General features: G+C 38.0%; 1 protein-coding gene across 1 annotated transcript in view; it reads right to left on the bottom strand.

Moving 5' to 3' along the window:
* RSRC1 (arginine and serine rich coiled-coil 1) overlaps nucleotides 1–12174 on the bottom strand; it is a 365275-nt gene that overhangs the window by 166805 nt on the left and 186296 nt on the right. The window lies entirely within an intron of this gene.

Here is a 12174-nt window from a genome sequence, read left to right as displayed (position 1 = left end):
CTTTTCCAGTACTTTGCTAACTTTCCCAATAAAAACCCTAAGGAAACGTAATTTTTTTCCTAGGCAACAATATTTATATGTGCTCAGCTTTCAGCATTGGTTTTTAACATTCAATCCACTGGACACAAAGAACTTTAAAATAAACTGAATCCCTCCTCAAAAAATTAATTGTGATATATCAATTTACTTGTATTTCAATTTCAAAAAGTTCAATAAAAATATTTGCAGAGTATGTACTGAAAATACAAAGCTGAATATTTAATCAAAAGGTAGAGTCAAAAAGAAAATAAATTACAGTATATGATATGGGAAATACCAAGATTACAGATTGCAATAAATATCACAACAGTTATACCAAAATTTCAAATTTAAAAATACTAGCATATAATAAAACTGACAAATATTTAAATGTCACATATTCCTTTTCTAATCTGATTATCTTTACTTAATTGTTTCTTTTTTACAAATATCAAATAGTATTTTCTTGAATAAAATAACCAATTTCTTTCTCTACTTGATCACAATAAATTTCATGATAACTCTGTTCTTTCATATGCTGTAATCAAGGTGGCCAAAAGTGGAAACAAAACTAAATCTGCACTGACTCCTTAAAACACATAATGTAATCATCCCCTATAAATGCTTTAAGTAATATGGTAACAATATTAACTTCCAATATTTTGATAGATTTCCAGCAAAACCCAGATTCATATGTGTATATATAGATACTTTTACATTGACAAAAAAGTGCAATTTATTAAATATCATGTAGTATGATTCTATTTTTATAAATAAGCAAAAAGTTAAGTAATATATACATATGTATGTCTGGGAATAGAGAAAGGTATATAAAAATCATAATTGAACTATTAACACCTGATTGGTGGCAGATAGAAGATATATTCATTTTTCTTTATATATCAGTTTTGAACCATTACAATGAAAATCTATTAATTTAAATTTTTCAAAAATATATAATGACATTTTAAAAAGGGAGTGAATGTGAACTGATAAAGGACAAATTTTTCTCACAGCTCACTCTGAGTGTATTAGAATTGAGATAGTGTTTTTAGCAATCTGAAGTTACTTACATAACTGGAACAGTAAAGGTTTTTTTTTTCTCTATAAGAATAATGATACATGTCCAGAGAATCTAATGCTTTTACAAATTTTCACACACTGTTTAAATACCCTATGAATAGGAAGAAATGAAAAAAGTGAAACAGAGAAGTTGTGTGTATTGCTGGAGGTCACCCAGTAAAATCACATTATCTTAACCCCTTGTACTGTGCTTTGTATACATATGTTAAAGTTAAATACAGATGCTATGATTCTGTGGCAAATGGTAATGAGTATGGCCAAAGATACCACTGTGGCAAAGGCATTCTCCCTCTTAACTCCTAATGCTTTGCCTGGAGAAATAGAAAGCAACCGTGTTACCTCAGCTGCTAGATCTTTGCCTGCAGTTATGGTTGTTAGATCCTGAAAAAGCCATGAAATAAATATCTTGTGCTTGTGGGATTCCCTGCAATGAAGCAGCACCTACACTGTCCTGAACTATAATACAAAAAATATAAGAATAAAATATTCAATTACTCTGGTGATTTAAAGGTTTGACTTTCAGACTCCTGAGTCATGGGGTGGGGTGGGGTTATTTAATGCTCTTCTTTGGTTTTACTTTATAAAACTTTAACAAGCACCTGTGCATAAAAGTCAGAAAATAAATTTTATCTAGATTAAACAAGAATCTGAGATTAGCTATTTCATGAAAATTGCCTGGCATCGTATTTGTGTTATGTGTTTTTTAAGCTAACTGGACACCATTTGCTTCTGACATCACTATGTCTTAAAAATGCAACAAACAGACCTTTCTTTGGAAGAGAGGAAATGGAGGGAAGTAGAAAAAGGGCCCAAATTTCATGCTGTTTGGATGACTCGGTCATATACTTGTAACTGATCAAAACGTGTAAGACAAATGGATCACTGACAATCGCACCACAGTCTCTCGTGAGAGCTGGTCCCAGATTGAGAACCTGTAAACTGCCTAAGAAAACATGAAAGCAATATGACACTGACATTTAATCCACATTAAAGGTATTTTAATTTGCACACATTCATAGGACACACTTGTTTGTTAAAAGAAAATAGAGAAAGATTTATGGAACTGATTTTCTAGAAAAAAGAAACACTTCATGCTGTTTTATCTCATATCACAGCTTGAGAAAAACATCTCTCTTAATATGCACATTTACCCTCAACCTCAAATATATATTGACTTAGGAGAGAAAAAATAATTAAAATGTTGGGAGGAGATAGATCTATTCTGTTGAAGTCCTTAAACAGTATATGAGGTAATAAACATTTTTCATCAGTGTTTAATAAATATATGGAGGATACGAGTAATGTCAGTGTATTTTGAGAAAATTATATTCTCAAACTCATTTGGACAAATGTCAAAAACATTTTTTTCTGAATATAGTGGGGACATATTTAAATGTCACATATTCCTTTACATTTACAATAAAACATACATTTAAAAATACAACAGATGAAAGACAAGTGACTTTAGAATAGGGTTCATAACCTTTGTTTGCATTTTATAGCTCATGTTCTGTTAAGCAAATTCTCAAAAGTATGACAATAGTATTTTTACTTTGATTATACTTGTGGTAAATAAAATTATTAGTCTGTAAACTGAAATGCAGCACTTTTATTTGCAAGTTCTATGCAAAATAACCTAAAACAAAGAGGAAAGTGCTTTTATTAAATCCTGTATGTAGAGTTATTGATGAGTAGGTAATATCAATGGGCCTGCCTACATTTCTGGCAAGCAGCAACTCTATCTACAAACCACTGATGGGCTAAACAAGCTATTAATGACAGTTGCTTTTCAACACTTAAAATGGTCAGACTGTGTTGTCTGACCACAAGGACAAGTGGGTCTTCACTCTCAAATGTTATATAATATATGAGACCTCTGTGGGGAGAAAGAAACCCACAGGTATGGCTCCAGAGTTCTTTTGTTATTCAACTATTAATAGAAAGCAAATCCCACTTAAAGTTGTAAATACTTGTAATCCTTTTTACTAAGGGGTTTATTATCACTTATTTAATTTTACACCTAAGGCTGAATGAGTTATTTTTAGTCCTGGTGTCCAGCTTCACCCCATAAATATACAACTTAACATTTGGAACCAAAATACAGAAAATAATTGCCCTGTTACTCTTACAGAATAAACAATGAACTTTTTGCCCCTGTATAAACCTGTGGAGTGTCTGTCTCTCTGGGTTTATGAATATTCAACCATTTATAAGTTGCAGAATCGTATTTAATGAGTACATGAGAGAAACATCTAGATTCTTTATTAGAAGCAGAAGGCTGTTCATTGGACACGTATCGTTTAAGTTAATGCCCTTCACTGTACTATTCTTTCTGGTGGTCGCTGGACCAGCAGCATTAGTCTCACATGAAAGTTTGCTAAATGCAGAATCTCAAGGCCCATTCCAGACCCAAAGAATCAGAACCAGTGTTTAAACAATATCCTCAGGTGACTCATATGCATGTTGAAGACAAAGAAACACTTACCTAGATCACGTTGTCCCCCTAACCCCAACCCATCTCCAATTATTTGACTTTTCAGAAAAGACAATGAGGAAGCTTTAGAAACCTCATACTGATCAGGACAAGTCATCTCATCCCCTGCCAAAGGGGGCATGGCACAGCGGTTCTTTTAACCCAGAAACAACCCCAAAAAAGTATTCTGACCTAAAAGTGACTTTTTTTTTTTATATAGCTCAACCTAATAGGGTTAATCTCTGGAAACACAAACAAAATCACCCCTAGGAAAACAAAGTACGACAACACTAACTGCCAAAATAGTAAACATTGGTATCAAATTGGTGTTACCACAGCACCAGCTAGAGGGAAGAAGTTTGAAAGTGAGTGGGATCAGAAATGGTAGCCTCAGGAAGCATTAATTCTGAGAGGAAATCAGACAAATAAAATACATGCTAATAAAAAGAAAGAAGAAACAAACAGCTAAAGAAAAAAACAAGACATGCCACCCCTTTGTCCCTGCCTCTGCTACCATCATCAATTAAAGAAACTGCCCTTCCTCGAACTGCAGAAGAGGGCACCCTACCTAGAAACCCCATCTAAAAAATGTCTATGATTTTAAAAAGGAAGGAAGGCAGGGAGGGATGGAAGGAAGGGAAAGAAAGAAGGATTGAAAGAGGGGAGAGGGGAGAGGGGAGAGGGGAGAGGGGAGAGAGAATCATCCCCATATAAAGTCACTGTAAAAAGTAATCAAAAAATGCAAATAAAAAATTTCAATAGATAAAAATTCTCTCCCCAAAACCAACCATAACGGAAAAAACTCATTCAGATGAATAACAAGAAGAAAACCTAGAATCAACTATTCAAAAAGTAAAAACAAATTATAAGGTGTTCAAGGAAATATATTTGAATGAAAATAAAAATAAAATTAGGAAAACAACCGAGAGAATGAAAACAAAGTAAAGCAGTAAAAGGAGTAAGAGAAAAAGGCACTGAAATAGAAGATGAGTAAAGAAAGGCTTTATATATCAGGTGTACTGGTTAATAATGACGGATTTCGTAATCAAAGAAAACATGATAATTTCAAGAGAAACATCAAAAGTGCTTTATTCAAAGTAATGTCCACCACTAGCTACACATTTCCCCCAACTTTCAGGTAATTTGTGGATACTGTCCCAATAGAACTTTTCTTGTTTTGAGGCAAATCATTCAGAAAACAAATTTTCCACTTCTTCGTATGTTTTCAAGTGCTGCTCAGAAAGTGCCATCGATCAGAACAAGTGGTAATCTGAAGGAGCAAGGTCTGGTGAATACAGTGGGTGGGTTAATACTTCCCAGGAAAGATCTTTTAATTCAACGGTTCTCAACCTGTGGGTCGCGAGCCCTTTGTGGGTCAAACGACCCTTTCAGAGGGGTCGCCTAAGACCATCCTGCATATCAGATATTTACATTACGATTCATAACAGTAGCAAAATTACAGTTATGAAGTAGCAATGAAAATAATTTTATGGTTGGGGGCCACCACAACATGAGGAACTGTATTAAAGAGTTGCGGCATTAGGAAGGTTGAGAACCACTGTTTTAATGTGTCTTAACTGTTTTTGATGTGTGTGATGGTGCGTCATCGTGAAGCAAAATTACTTTGCCATGTCTTCTGGCACATTCTGGTTGATTCACAATGAAAGCGTGATTCAAACTGATTATTTGTTGTCGGTAGTAATCAGTATTAATGGTTTCACCTGGTTTTAGAAGTTCATAATACACCACATCTTCCTGATCCCACCAGACGCAGAGCCTTGCCTTCTTTCTGAAGCAATCTGGCCTTGCAGTCGATGTTGATGGTTGACCTGGGTCAACCCATGATTTTGTGGGTTTGGGATTCTCAAAATAAATCCACTTTTCATCGCCAGTCACAATTCGTTGCAAAAAAACTTTCTTTTGTGCCGTTGAAGCAACATTTTACTGATGACTTTTCAGTTTTCTATTTGTCTTTCGTTCAGTTGATATGGCACCTATTTTCCTTCCTTTAAAATCTTTCATTGCTTGTAAAGGATCAAAAATTGTTTGCTGAGCAACGTTTAATCTTTCTGCAAGTTGTTTTTGAGTTTGACAGGCATCTTCATCCAATAATGCTTATAATTGTTGGTCTTCAAACTTTTTCAGTTGACCTGGACATTCTTTGTCTTTCACAGCAAAATCATCTCTTTTAAAGCGTTTAAACCAGCGTTCACAAGTATCTTGAAATGGAGCATGTTCACCATAAGCTTCCCGAAGTATATGATAACTTTTTCTTCAAAATAAAATAATGAATTAAAACTTCCAGCAAATGCTCTTTAATTGGCACGGAATTCGACATTTTAAAGTGTAAAAATATCTATGATGTTAACACCTTCAGCAAATTTGACATATTAAGTTTTGAAGCTTGCTGTCAATACAACAAAATAGCATATATATCAAATCACATACATATCAACATATGTGTAACTCAATCTACTGAAAAAAATCTGCATTATTAACTGGTACACTTAGTATATATACAATTATACTAGAGGCCCAGTGCACGAAATTCGTGCCCTCAGAGGGTGGGGGTCCCTCAGTCTGGCCTGTGCCCTCTCAGTCCAGGAGCCCTTAGGGGATGTCTGACTGCCACAGGAGGCAGGAGAGGCTCCAAACACTACCACTGAGCTCGCCAGCCATGAGCCCAGCTTCTGGCTGAGCAGCACTCCCTGTGGGAGCGCACTGACCACCAGGGGGCAGCTCCTGCATTGAGCATCTGCCCCCTGGTGATCAGTATGCGTCATAGTGACCAGTCATTCCATCCTTCAGTTGATTTGCATATTAGCCTTTTATTATATAGGATAGAGTGTGTGTGTGTGTGTGTGTGTGTTACTGGAGTCCTGAAGAAGAAAACAAAAGGAACAGAACTAATATTTAACACTATAATCCAAGAAAACTATTTCTGGGAATGAGAAAAATTAAGTCAACATATGAGAAAAAAACAGCAAAATTAGTCAAAAACAACCAACTTCAAGAATTACCCTAGTAAAAAAAAAAAAAAAAAAAAGGACAATAAAAAATGGCAAGTAATACATTATCTACAAGGGTAAAAAAATAAGGCTGATACCAGAGATATCCAGAGAATATTTTTTCAGAAAGTCACAAAAGAGACTGTAAGCCAAGCATTTCATGTCTAGTCAACCTGTCATTCAAGTAACAAGACCACAGAAAAACAGCCTGGAATGTGCAAGATCTCAGGGAATACTGTACACAGGGGTCTTTTCTGAGGAATACATTAGTGGATGAGTTTTATGCAAACAGGAAATAAGTGGGTAAGTATCAACAAACGAACTGATGTCAGTATTTAATAAATTTAATTTTAGAATTGATTCTAAAACAAGGTGACAGCATGGGTTGAAGAATAAAGGATATATGTATACGTATATTCTAACAAAGCAGCAAGAATAAAAAGAGAAGAAATATGAGGAAAAGAAGTAAGGAAAAGTACAGTAGAAGCATCAGCTATTAAAGGTAAAAGATGGGAGTCAAGGATGCCATATAAAAGGTTAAGTATAAATAACGGGGATTAAAAGCATTATAAAAGATATAAATACAAAGGTAGCCACTAGAACAAAAACTCAAACCTTCCAAATTTAATAATAATAATAATCCTATCTAATAAAAGAGAAAAACGGTAATTGGCGTACGACGATACCCTTTTCATTGGCTAATCAGGGCTATATGCAAATTAACTGCCAACTAAGATTGGCAGTTAACTGCCAACAAGATGGCGGTTAATTTGCATATGTAGGCACAATGCAGGGAGGTGAAAGGGAATGCAGGAAGAAGCCCCCTGCCACTGACAGTGATCGGAAACCCAGGGGGGAGCTAAGAGCTGCCCCACAGCCATGATCAGAGAATCAGGCGCCTTTGCCACCCAGGCCAGTGATAGCAGGAAGTAGGGGTGGAGCCAGCGATGGGAGCTGGGCACGGTCGAAGCTGGCAGTCCCAGGAGCTAGGGGTCCCTTGCCTGGGCCTAAAGCGGAGCCCACGATCGCGGGGCCGCTGCAGCTGCGGGTCCCCGCTGCCTGGGCCGGACGCCTAGGCCAGAGGCGTTAGGCCTGGGCAGGGGCGGAGCCTGCAACCACGGGGAGCTGGGGGTCCCCTGCCCAGGCCTGACACCTCTGCCAGAGGCCTCAGGCCTGGTCAAGGGGCCGATCCGGTGATTGGTGATCGGAGGGTGATGAGGGTCAACTCCTCTGGCTGAGGCGTCAGGCCTGGGTGGGGGGGCTGAGCCGGGGATGGGGGGATATGATGGTCCCCTTGCCCAGGCCTGAAGCCTGGGTCAGAGGCGTCAGGCTTGGGCAGGGGGTGGAGCAAGCGATCAGAGGGAGATGGGGGTCCTCTGCCCAGGCATGATTCCTGAGCCAGAGGCCTCAGGCCTGGGCGGGGGCCAGAGCCAGTGATTGGGGGGAAATGGGGGTCTCCTGTCCAAGCCTGACACCTCTGGCAGAGGCGTCAGGCCTGGGCAAGGGGCCAATCAGGCGATCGGAGGGTGATGGGGGTCTATGCCTCTGGCCGAGGCATCAGGCCTGGGCTGGGGGCAGAACCAGTGATGGGGGGAAATGAGGGTCCCCTGCCCAGGCCTGACGCCTCTGTCAGAGGCGTCAGGCCTGGGCAAGGGGCCGATCCTGTGATTGGAGGGTGATGGGGGTCAACGCCTGAGGGCTCCCAGTATGTGAGAGGGGGCAGACTGGGCTGAGGGACACTCCCCCCCCCCCCCACACACACACCCAGTGCACGAATTTCGTGCACTGGGCCCCTAGTAATAATAATAATAATAACTTCAGAGATGATACTCCATAACATTCTATACATCTTCCATTAGCCATCATCCTTTGTTCATTCAGAACTACCTTTCAAAGATGTTTTGAATAGCAAACAGTCTTGGAAAATAGAGATAAAATCTGCTGCTGAAGCAGAAGACAGGGACAGGGAAGAAACAAGAAAAGCCTAGAATATAGTGTAACAGCATGTAAGAAACCACTTAAAAAAAAACGTTGGGGTATATCAAAAGGACTAGAAGCCATCTTGAAAGTAAACTCCCTAGGAAAAATCTGGGACAACTTGAGCATCAAAATAAATAAGGAAAGTAATTAATAGTAACCTATTTAGTAAAATAAAAATCCGTTAGTCCTTGTTCACAATACATAGATGAATAAAGAAAGTTGGGTAGCCTCTCCTTACAGTAGATTGCTGCCTGCTAAATATGGGAGGAGCAGAAGAATTAGAAGAATTGGAAAATCGCCATTTTGCAATTATCAGGCAAGAATCATCAGTGGACAATGGGCACCAAGCTTCACAGGCTCTGTCTAAAACAGCCATGGGCAAACTACGGCCCGTGGGCCAGATCCGGCCCGTTTGAAATGAATAAAACTAAAAGAAAAAAAGACCGTACCCTTTTATGTAATGATGTTTACTTTGAATTTATATTAGTTCACACAAACACTCCATCCATGCTTTTGTTCCGGCCCTCCAGTCCAGTTTAAGAACCCATTGTGGCCCTCGAGTCAAAAAGTTTGCCCACCCCTGGTTTAGAACTTTAAACAGATGTAGGCTTTATGGGTAGTAGACAAGTTTGTCAATAGAAAAATAACAAGGTACTGGGTAGTCTATTATAAGTATACTAGTGACCGGACACACAAAATTGTGCAGCCCCGCCCACCCGCGCATGCCCCGCCTTGAGACCCTAACTTCTCCATCCAGAGCTCGAGCACACCTGGCCCTATCCCCAACCCTTCTGGCCTTCTCTGGCCACTTCAAGCCCCGCCCTCGGTCTTGCGAGTCACCGCAGGCTGGTCCCACTTCCTCTGGGCGCCTCCCTGCTTCGGCCCTGTCTCCAGAGCAACGCAGTGGCTCCGCCCCATCATGGCGCTGAAGGAGAGTGTGTAAGCCTCCCACCTGCTGCGGAGTTTCAAGCACTGCTTCTTGGCGGCGCGTGCACTGAGTGCGAGCAGTGGGTGATGAAGGACTGGTGAGAGGGCACTACAGGCTCTCACCCCCGCCCGCCCCACCATGGGATGGTCTCGCCTCCTCTGAGTGCCTCCCTGCTTCCACCCCGTCTCCAGAGCAACGCCACGGCTCCGCCCTGCTGCGTACGCAGCCTCCTGCTGAACAGTTGTTATGGTGTGAGGGCGTCACGACCATTAGCATATTAGCTCTTTATTATATAGGTTTAAGCTAAGAATAACATGCTGGACAGCTCCCAAGAAAAGTAGGCAACATAGAAATAAAGGAATGATAGAACAAAATAAATTTGAAAAGATAAAGGCTACATAATGAAGAAATTATTCCAATGTGTGGAATGCTCTTCTCATTTTAATTTTATATCATGTGTTTCATAAAATCAATCTATTAGAAGTTATACTTCTAATTTTATTTGGCTATACAGTCAATTCAAAGACGGGTTATTTGTGCTAGATGGCAAGGGCTATGAGTATCTGCTCAGTTGGAAAGTGGAGAGACACACACCAAAGGAGCCCATAACTGCTACACAGACAGGTTTCATTAATGCTCAATCAATAAATTCTTGAGTTTACTTCCTTCTCAGATTGTTAGCAAGAATATCACTGAGTTTTCTGAATATTATGAGTGCACAAAGCAATATATATGTATGTATATATGTGTGTGGTACTATGTTATACAGCTATATAGTCATATTATTGTTAATAATTCAGAGCTGAGTCAATTTTATAATAAGTTACAGAGTTCTTGAACAACTTAAATAAAATACATTAAAATCTACTCCTCGCCCTCCCCCCATTACCTGTTGTACTAATCCAGGCTCTCTCATTCCAAAAATGCATTATGTTTGAAATATATTTGATGTATATGACATAGATAAAAATGAAATATAACTTAGGTTCAAGAATAGAAAAGAATAATTAACAAACAATTGCTCGTGACTTTAATAAGTGGCTAACTTCGTCAAAGGTTTTTAAATATTTTTAGTTGGAGAATTGTTTCTTCAGATGAAATCTTATTTTTAAAGTTTAAAATTTTACAAAATAACTAAAAGTGGAACTACTCTGGTTAGAGTGAGCAGAGGAAGTCTGGAGTGCCGAATGCTTTGAGGAGCCTTACTGGCAGCCCAAGGCACAGTTAGAAAACCACTGCAGAAGATTATGAGTATAAATAAATAAAATAGTCACTGAAAATGAGATCATACTAGTGAGTATAAAAAATATAAAATATAAACTAAAAAAATTTAACTTATTATTATTTACTTAGGAATATGAATCAAGTAAATATGTCTTTTAAATAAATAATCTATAAGAGAAATCTAAATGAGAAATAATCTATAAGAGCTCAATTTGACACTGTGGAAGATGTTCTTCCTTGTTATAAACCCTCAACTGATACTGAAACATGATGTCTTAGATTAACATTTTTCCCCCCGAATATATATATACATATATATTTTTTAAATATATTTTGATTTTTTACAGAGAGGAAGGGAGAGGGATAGAGAGTTAGAAACATCGATGAGAGAGAAACATCAATCAGCTGCCTCCTGAACACCTCCTACTGGGGATGTGCCTGCAACCAAGTTACATGCCCTTGACCAGAGTCGAACCTGGGACCTTTCAGTCTGCAGGCCGATGCTCTATCCACTGAGCCAAGGCAGATTAATATTTTTATTCTGATGTCTGCATATCCTAAATATATGTGCCACTATGAAGTAATTAACTAGGACTTGGGACATCATTTTTAATAATGAGAATAACAATTTTATTTATTTACTTCTAATCTGGACAAATATATAGTTCAAATTTTCTAACAGGGTTATTATATCCTGCTTTAATAATTACCTGTAATTTTTCAAAAATCTGTTTCCTTAGTTTGTTTAGCTATTGAGAGGAAAACCAAAAATCCCTTACAACTCTCTACTATAACTCAAAATGAATCTGCCTCTTATTACTGTTTGTTTTTTTTAGAAGACCAAAAGCACATTAATCGTTAACAAAGCTACAATATGATATACGAACGAGGCCTTGCATTAAAAAAGTACTTAGATTGTATTTACAAAAGAATCTCTCATTAATTATTCAACATTTGGATTTGACCAGAAACCAGAGCATGACTTTGTAATGTTCTGTTTAAATGAAGTACTTAATGTTGTAATGAACAACACTCATTGTGGTAAACTCAATGAATTTTGGACCTGTTACAATACAACAGTTTTTCCAATTTTTTGATTAATGGACATATTTTAATGTAAAGTCAGTTTAAATTTCACTTATGCTTTAAAAATGTTTACTTAAACCAAAAATTTTGCATCTCAATTATTTTACGTTCTAAGCTGAATGTAGTTTAAACCAATGCATTATTCATAAAGCAAAGACATTAGGAAAAACAAAGCTGTGCACTTCTTTCTAAGCCGTTAAATTGCTAAAACATACCATATTTATGCATGCAATATTTGATTGTGTTTTTCTTAAAACACAAGCTTGTTTTTGTCAGATCAAGATATGCCAAAAATTCTACACCAATTTTTGTTTATAATTAAAGCAATCATCAATCCAAGGATTGTCATCCGTTTTATTTCATCTCTACATCAA

The sequence above is a fragment of the Myotis daubentonii genome, chromosome 3 (genome assembly GCF_963259705.1).
Source record: "Myotis daubentonii chromosome 3, mMyoDau2.1, whole genome shotgun sequence".
NCBI lineage: Eukaryota > Metazoa > Chordata > Mammalia > Chiroptera > Vespertilionidae > Myotis > Myotis daubentonii.
This window is presented reverse-complemented; position numbering and strand designations above follow the sequence as displayed.